The 7938-nt window shown below is 47.9% G+C and overlaps 1 non-coding gene across 1 annotated transcript; it reads right to left on the bottom strand.

Moving 5' to 3' along the window:
* Positions 1-241: 241 nt before the first annotated feature.
* Positions 242-354, bottom strand: LOC125620032. The gene has a single exon (XR_007351613.1). It is a non-coding gene; the product is annotated as a small nucleolar RNA SNORA76 (small nucleolar RNA).
* Between the last annotated feature and the right edge of the window lie 7584 nt (positions 355-7938).

The following is a 7938-nucleotide window of genomic DNA, read 5'->3' on the forward strand; positions in this document are numbered from 1 at the left end:
ACAAAGGCATGCCTGCCCCTCACATAGGTCAGTGACAGAAGCTATGACACGTCAGTACATACCACGGAACCCTAATTTCACTCCAGCAAGCAAAGTACACACTACATTGATTGTGATTAATCATCAAAATGAAGCACAGCAAGACCATTTTGTGTTTGGTGGAAGGTGAGGACACGGTCAAATATAAAGTATCCTAACAGCCCAATTGTTTTCTTTTTCTTTTATCTTTCTTTCTTTTTTGCTATGTAGCTCACAGTTAAAAGGGCTGCCATCAAGACAGGTGGCCCCAGTTATGCGTGAGCATGTCCTCTGGCACTGCAGCCTGACCCCTGGCGCCATGTGCAGGTGCAGCCCAATTTTTTTCTTAATGCATGCTTGAGGTATACAACATGCTGTTTTGATACACATATATACAGTAAAATGCACTAGTCAGTGCAATTAGCAAACTAAATTACCTTCATCATTGTGTGCATGCATGTGTTAAGAGCACCTTAAATCTACTTTCAGCAGACTTCCAATACAAAAGGCCATGTTGTCAACCCCAGTTTTTATGCTCTGTATTCATCTCCGGACTTACTAGACACTACTCACAGGTGTGACTGGGCAGTACTGTCCTTTCTTGTTCTCACTTCTTCTATTCAGCATAATGTGCTCCAGGTTTACAGGTGTATCCATGTTATGGCAAACAGCAGTATTTCCCTTTTTAAGGCTGAATAATATTCATACACACACGTGTGCCAAAATTCATTAATCCATTTATTGTCTTTGGACACTTAGGATGATTCCATGTCTCTGCTACTATGAATGATGTTGCATTAAAACCCGGGTGCAGATGTCTCTAAGAGGTGCTGGTTCAGTTATTTTGGGGGGGAGGGCATATCCCCAGAAGAGAGACTGCTGGATCATGTGTGGTGGTCCTATGTTTAAAGCATCTTGAGGACCCTCCAGGCTGTTCCACACCACATCTGCCTCAAGTGAATGCCAAAAGTGTGCTGATGCCTTCTTTTCTCCACATCCTGACCAACTCTTGCCTCTGCTTTTGGTAAAACCCATGTTAAAATGTGGGAGGTGACAGTTCCTTGTAGTCCTGGTTCACATTTCACTGGATAGTCGTGGTGCCAAGTGTTTTTTCTACATCTGTTGCTCATTTTTAGTTCTTCTCTGGAAAAACATTGATTTAATCCCTTTGCTCATTTTAAATCAGGTTATTTGGTAGCTTTGCCTATGAAATTGTATAAATTCCTTATATTTTTGACACAGATCTCTTATTAGGTTTATGATTTGCAAATATTTTGTCCAAATTCTTAGCTGAATTAGAGAATATGCCAACGATATCATACAGCACAGAACGTGGGATTTAGCATGCTGTGCTGTTTGTTCTGATGCTGGCAAGTCCATCCACACAATGCACCGAATCAACAGAAGGAAAGATGAAGGCCCAGGATAATCTCAGTAGATTCTGAAAAGGCATTTCACCAAATGAAACAGTGTTTCATGATGAAAAGTCTCAAAAAATAGATTTGCATAGAAGGAAATAATATGAACATATTATGTTCACTTATGAAAAAATGTCTCACAGCAAACATCATAATAAATGGGAGGAAGTCGACATCTTTTCTTTGATAATCTGGTGCAAGGCCAAGATGCTCATGGATGCCACTTCCTCTTAATAAAGGACTAGAGACACTGGAAAGTGCCAACAAGCAAGACAGAAGAAAACATCTGACCCAGAAAGGAAGAACTGAATTGGTCATGCCTACCTGCACATGACCTTCCTACCTGCACATGACCTTATAGGTAGGAAACTGTGAATGACCACACACTGGCGCACACACACACACACACACACACACACACACACACTAAACTTAGTAACTCAGTAAAAAAGAGGGATAGAGAATCAACCTATAAAAATAAGTTGAATTTCTTTACACCAGTAGCTGTCTACTGGAAAAAGAAATTGAGAAATAATCCCAGGGCCTTCATGTCCATATTCATTGAGTTCTTACATGTTAAAAATCTCTACCTGGTCTGTTGCCATTTGAATAACCATGTGGCCCCCATGTACTTTAGAGCCACATGGTTTTTCCTGAGGAGTTGTCTGGGACTGTGACACTGCCTTCCTGAATTGAAAGTTCACCTGAGGATTGAGGATTCCTGCAGTCAGCCACACCCCTGCTGTCTGACTCGTGACCCCGTGGGTGGTTTGTCTCTGTGTGTCAACCTCATCCTGTTTCCTTCATCCTTCCTGTGGGCAGACTGCCCTGTGCACAGGTCTAGCTCTGACCAACCACAGTCCTCTGTGCTTCCATCCTGAGACACGCCTTCTCCTGCTCAGGCACAGGTTCTGGGACGGCACCTGGGCTTCCCTTCTGCTCCTTTTTGGTGCTCTCATGGGGAAGGTCAAGTGAGTCCAGGCCGTATTTACTTTTCTTCCATGGGCCTTGCTCCCCCCAGGGATCCTGACCATCCTTTTCCACCCGATTTTCCCAAGCCCTCCCCCAGCCTACCTGCACTTCTGGGGCTTTGCCTCTGCGGTGCCGCTGCCAGGACCCTCCCTTTTGGAACCTTTCACTTGGCATTTGCAGTACTTTCTGGACTCAGCTCCACCATCCAGGGTTTCCTGCTCAAGCCCCCCCCGGCGTCTCCCTGTCTTCACTGTGAGCTCTTACCTGCCAGAATCCAGGGACTCATTTAGTTCTTTCCTTTCCTACCAAAATTACAGGTAGTGGTTTTCTTTTTCATACCTCGGGGGGAAAAGATGTTTCTCTTCCTCATCTTTATTCCCCTTTATTTATTTTCTCCTTGCAGTGTTTAAAGGGGATTTTTTTTTCCTTCTTTTCTTTTTATTATTTATTTACGAAATCTTGAAAGACCAGCTGTTGACAGGTTGAATATTCAGATAAGCACAGACTGTTGTCAAGGTTAGACAGAAGATGCTCCTGCTCCCTGACAAACCCTCAGTGTCTCCTGTAGGTCAACAGTTTATCGCCACAGACCCTGTAAGTGACAAAGATCAGCCCATGCTGTCTGCTCTTGGCGTCTTCTCCCCTCTCCATGGTTTGAGAGTGGGCAAGTCATTCTGTTCTACGCAGCAGGGACTCAGATCTGGAGGCTCAACACCTCTGGGTGAGCCAAACCAGTACTCTGCCATTGTCATAGCACCCAGGGCCGCGCCTCCGCAGCCTGCACCATCCTGGCTGAACCTGGCAGCCTGTGCACCCACACGCCGGATTCTGGGTGTCTCCTTTCCAATAGGAGCTGGTGTCCTCATTGCTGTTTCTTAAAGCCCTTGTTTCGAATCCCCTGCCTTCAAGAGGCTGAAGCTGAAGCAGACCTCGAATCATCTGCTGGTAGGGGACGGAGCTGGAGAGCACATGCTGAGGGGTGAGCCAGAGCTCAAGGTGAGGGGCTGATGCTGTCTCTCCCATGTGGGAGCTGGAGAGGGAAAGGTGTAAGAAAGCAAAGGGGGCCTCATGGAAAAAGAAGGGAGAGCGGCAGAGTAGGGGAGGGTCAGGTGGAGGGGGAGGAAGGGGAGGTCCTGGGGAATAAATTGGATCAGATTATTTTATGTCACCTACGGATCTGTCACAATCCACATGTCACCCCGATATTATGTGTAATTATAATGCACTAATGGAAACATAAAGAGCAGGTGTGACTGAGGTTGAAGATTTAGTATTTATTAATTTACACCAATACATTTTTAAAAATTTCTTTCTAAGCCAACACTGTGGCCCATGCCTGTAATCCCAGAGGCTCTGGAGGCTGAGGCTGGAGGATCATGAGTTCAAAGCCAGCCACAGCAACACAGCAAGGCTCTAAGCAACTCTGCCAGACCCTGTCTCTAGATAAGAAAATACAAAAAAGGGCTGGGGATGTGTCTCAGTGGTTAAGCCCCTGGGTTCAATCCCGAGTACCCCCCCCCAAAAAAATCATATCTATGAACTTCCACCACCCAGAACACAAACACTCAGGTGAATGCCTTCCGCACCTTTTGTTGAAAGGATAAGGCTTTATCCAGCTCCTTTTGCACTTATCTCAAAAATTAGTGGACGTGTCTGGGTGGCCCTGTTTCTGGGTTTTCTGTTCTGATCTGTCGATTCTATGCCTTTCCCACCTGCCAGTGCCCACAGCTTTAGTGACTGCAGCTGAACGAGTTTCAATATTGAGCAGACTCATTCTTCCATGATTTTTGTTCATCAAAATTAGAACATTTGGTTTCTCTAGGTACTTTCATTTCCCATAGGAAGTTTAGAGTAAGCTTCTCTCTGTCTACCAAAATACTTGCTGTGACATTTTTTATTCCATTAAGCTTACCAATAAATTTAGGGACAACTGACGTCTTGAATGTGCTGACCCTAACGTCTTGGGTGCAGTACTCTGATCTATTGTGTGGTCTGCAGTCTTCGGTGACTTCAGCACTCGGAATCCGTCCATGGTTTGTTAGACTGCACCTGCACATCCAGGGTGGTTATCTTCCACTACTTCACAAAGGGGAGTCTCCAAGTGGAACTGCACCCAGGTCACTTGGGGAACTGGAAGTGGACAACCAGACGGCATCCCCATTTTCACACACTAGACCACAGCCCCACTCTGCCTCACTCCTACCCTGGGACAGCATTTCCAGTCAGTAGAGCCCTCTGCGAGGGACGCTGGCCTGAGGCAAGGTGCACAGCAGCAGGCCTGGCTGTCATTGAGGGACAGTGTGTGTCCTGAAGAGAGCTCTGGTGCCCTCCCTCAGGTGGTGACCTCTTCACTTCCCCTCACCTGCAAGCGCAGGACTTCCAGGCAGTGGGCCAGTTCCTATCTCCAGAAACACTCCCTGTGCAATCAGAGGTGCTCAACCAGAGGGACTGGCCTACCCTCCCTGTGAGTGAATGTGCCCAGTCACCAAGGAAGACGCTCTTCCTGCCCCCCCCACCCGTGGGGCATCCCGATTTCCAGAGACGTGGAGTGGAGAGGCACACACATGTGTGTACGTACGTGTTCTATTGTTTTTGCCCAATGCCTGGGCACTTATTTTTATTCAGATTTCTTTTCCTGCTTTATCATTGCACTGGCTGTAGCCTTTCCTGGTGGACATGAAACTTGACACTCTCAGTACTAATTAGAGATGTCTAATGGGAAAACCACACATTTTACCAGTGTCTGCCACAATAAGCCTTTCTGGTAATTGATGTCTTCCAGTGGGTCACATCTCATTACCCTGGGTAACTTCATAAACTGATCTGACAGGTGATATTGACCACATGATTCGTCAACCTCAGAAGCAGGTTTGGGTGACGGTTGGCAGAACAACGCTGTGAGTCACGTTAACCTGGGTAAGCAGAACGAAATTTGCATGATTCCCTAAGTAGTTAGATCTTTGATATCTGCACCATGGAGAAGTGCACCCATGGCTGGCTTTCTACCTGAGCCCAGGAAATGAGGCCAAGTGCACAGCCCTTAAGGCAGGAAGAGGGGCACATTTTGGACAGAGATATTCCATTTTCTCTGGACATGAGGGAAAAAGCAAATGCTCTCTGCCTCGTTCTCAGCATGAACCAGTGTGAGCACTTTCATTATGTGGAAGAATAAGAAGGGAATCGGTCTTCCCACTCCTTTGTAAGTCTCCTCAGGGCTTCTCTGCCAAGGGAAATGAGGTCCACATCACTACCTGGAGTAATTCTCTGTGGAGAAGACAGATAATATTCATGCTAATACTCATATTGTGAAATCTGGCTATTGGTATTTTGGATTGGGAAATTGGATTTTGGCATTTTTATCTTTTTGGAATTTAAATCAATATAGATGAATAATTATAATAACAAAAGATACATTTTCCATTTGGGGCATGTTTTAAATTAAATTTTCTAATAAACAATACTCAATATCATATATGGTTTATAGGTTAGATAAAACTGTAACTTAAACGAGTTTAGCATTTACCAGAGTCGACATTTGGGGTGACATATTTCAAGACTTCCCTGTTTCTCTCTGAGTAAAATCCACCCAAATGTTAAAAGTCTGAGAAGACATTTGGAAGGTGGAAAATTTAGAATAACAAGAGATTAAAATCTATTTTTTTTTCTATTAGGAAACTTAATTCTTATTTTTTGAGGTCACCTGACAGAAGACAGAGTATAGAGAACTCGCAGCATGAGACCCTGGAAGGAGGAGGGAGACCTGGGAGGCCTTGTTCTGGGGCCCAGCTCTGGAAGCCCACGCCCTCCTGCCCCAGCCCCGGTCTGGAATGCCAGGCCCTGGGAGGTGAAGTGTGCCCAGGGCATTGTGGCCCAGCCCAGCCTGGGCGCTGACGTGCCCACCCTCTGTGACTTGCAGCCCTCAGCATGTCCCCAGGCTTTCCTGCTGAAGGCCTTCCTGTCTAGCCCCACGTCCTCTCTCCACACAGCCTCAGAGTGCCTCCGGCCTGTCCTCTCAGTGTCTGCAGGTGAGCTGAGCCACTCCCGGCCGCCCACCTGATCCTCAGAGCTCTATCGAGGCTTTGGCCCTGCACCCAACATGCATGAGTGGTGCTCAGCCTCCTGCCTGCCAGCCTCACATTGTCGTCTCCTGCTAAGACCTGCCATTCACACAGAGGACCCGGTCACCCTTATTAAAGGCGCACACACAAACGAGCACCCCCTGTACCTCCGCTAGCTGAGGGCACTGTCTTTGATCTCTTATCTACTGAGAGCCCAGCCCCTTTGCCATGTCTCCATTCCACTGTGATCCCATCAGAAGGCAACTCTTGGCTATTTCATGGGAGTGTTTTCTTGTGCCAGCCAGAGTGTTCCAAGAACCCTCCGCTGTGTAGGTTCCCAGTCCTGCTCCTCTGCTGTCAGTGGGCAGTTCAGGTTATCTATTGACATGTGCCTATTTCCTGGACAACCCCCATCCCTGAGGGCTAATGCAAAGTTCTTCTTAAACTACACACGACTGCCTTTCCCATTAGTCTGAGAGCCACGTCCTCTCCCAGGAAGAATAGAAATGTCCAGAGCTTCAGGCTGGAGATGGAAAATTAGTGCCAAAGAACAGTAAGTGATAGAAAAGAAAGAGACGTGTCCAAGCCCAGCACAGCTCCACAACCGACATGCAGCCTGGGTGGTCGCTCACGTGGCTGGGAGGAGAGGGCAGGACCCACACTGCTTGGAGGTGAAGAGGAGATTCAGGAACTAGACCAAAGCACATCTGAGCAGAAACTGAAGAGGAGCTGGAGGACAGGTGCACCTCTGCATCATCTTCGGGGAAATCCACGGAAGAGCCCTGGGACACAGGGATGTGCGTGGCCACCAGCTTGGCCCACAGGGTAAGACGAGTTCCCAGGGCCCTGTGCTGGCCTACCTCTTGTGAGCTACACAGCAGCCTCAGGTCCCCAGGTAGCTCTGGATGGCACAGTGAGAGGGTCCTGAGAAGGTGCTCTGAGGCAGCTCTCCTGAGTGAAGTCGGCCACAGACCCCAGCAGGCAGCCCTGTCCGTGTTCACAGGGGTCTTAGTAAGCCCCTGGCCGTGCCCTTTCAGCAAACCCATGAGAAGGAAAGGCAAGAGCACAGTGAGCACACAGAGCGCAAGGAGAGGAACAAAGCGGTCTCAGAACCGAGGGGCCCAGCAGCCATGCAGAACACCCACCAGCCTGCCCCACGAGTGGAAGACAGACGGGAACCCACTGACACGGGGAGAGCCACACCAACGGGGAGACGGAAGCCGCGAGCACAGGGACGATCCCTGCAGCCGAGTACAAGTGGCTGAGACCTCAAGACCCACAGGCTTCCGCACTGCAATCCGTACCTTAAAGGTGAGCATTAGGAGCCCTAAAGGGAACCTCATAGCCAAGGTTCATGACCTTGAGGGGAGTGGTGGGGAGGCAGACAGTCCTCACGAGTTATCATTCAGATTCAAGAAGACTGGACCCTGGTACAGAAAGAGCAAATGACCTCATAACTTCCTGTTAAGCCA

This window comes from Marmota marmota, unplaced genomic scaffold (assembly GCF_001458135.2).
Source record: "Marmota marmota marmota unplaced genomic scaffold, marMar, whole genome shotgun sequence".
Lineage (NCBI taxonomy): Eukaryota > Metazoa > Chordata > Mammalia > Rodentia > Sciuridae > Marmota > Marmota marmota.